We start from the raw sequence: 1,309 nt of genomic DNA on the forward strand, positions 1-1,309 counted from the left end.
CCAGAGTGGCTGCACCAGCTTGCATTCCCACCAACAGTGTAGGAGGCTTACCCTTTCTCCGCATCCCCGCCAATATCTGTTGTTCCCTGACTTGTTAATTTTAGCCATTCTGACTGGTGTGAGGTGGTATCTCATTGAGGTTTTGATTTGGATTTCCCTGATGCCGAGCAATGTTGAGCACTTTTTCATGTGTCTGTTGGCCATTTGGATGTCTTCTTTGGAAAAATGTCTGTTCATGTCTTCTGCCCATTTCTTGATAGGATTATTTGTTCTTTGGGTGTTGAGTTTGATAAGTTCTTTATAGATTTTGGATACTAGACCTTTATCTGCTATGTCATTTGCACATATTTTCTCCCATTCCGTCGGTTGTCTTTTGGTTTTGTGGACTGTTTCTTTTGCTGTGCAAAAGCTTTTTATCTTGATGAAATCCCAATAGTTCATTTTTGCCCTGGCTTCCCTTGCCTTTGACGATGTTTCTAGGAAGAAGTTGCTGCGGCTGAGGTCGAAGAGGTTGCTACCTGTGTTCTCCTTTAGGATTTTGATGGACTCCTGTGTCACGTTTAGGTCTTTCAACCATTTGGAGTCTATTTTTGTGTGTGGTGTAAGGAAATGGTCCAGTTTCATTCTTCTGCATGTGGCTGTCCAATTTTCCCAACACCATTTGTTGAAGAGACTGTCTTTTTTCCATTGGACATTCTTTCCTGCCTTGTCAAATATTTGTTGACCATAGAGTTGAGGGTCCATTTCTGGGCTCTCAATTCTGTTCCATTGATCGATGTGTCTGTTTTTGTGCCAGTACCATACTGTCTTGATGATGACAGCTTTGTAATAGAGCTGCAAGTCCGGAATTGTGATGCCGCCAGCTTTGCTTTTCTTTTTCAAGATTCCTCTGGCTATTCGGGGTCTCTTCTGGTTCCATACGAATTTTAGGATTATTTGTTCCATTTCTTTGAAAAAGGTGGATGGTATTTTGATGGGGATTGCATTGAATGTGTAGATTGCTCTAGGTAGCATTGACATCTTCCCAATGTTTGTTCTTCCAATTCATGAGCATGGAAAGTTTTTCCATTTCTGTGGGTTTTCTTCAATTACTTTCATGAGTGTTTTATAGTTTTCTGATTACAGATCCTTTGCCTCTTTGGTTAAATTTATTCCTAGGTATCTTATGTTTTTGGGTGCTATTGTAAATGGGATTGACTCCTTGATTTGTCTCTCTTCTGTCTTGTTGTTGGTGTATAGGAACACCACTGATTTCTGTGCATTGATTTTATATCCTGCCACTTTACTGAATTCCTGTATGAGTTCTAGC

This window comes from Callorhinus ursinus, unplaced genomic scaffold, assembly GCF_003265705.2.
Source record: "Callorhinus ursinus isolate GAN/ISIS: 27379988/994484 unplaced genomic scaffold, GSC_fseal_2.0 scaffold19, whole genome shotgun sequence".
Taxonomy (NCBI): domain Eukaryota; kingdom Metazoa; phylum Chordata; class Mammalia; order Carnivora; family Otariidae; genus Callorhinus; species Callorhinus ursinus.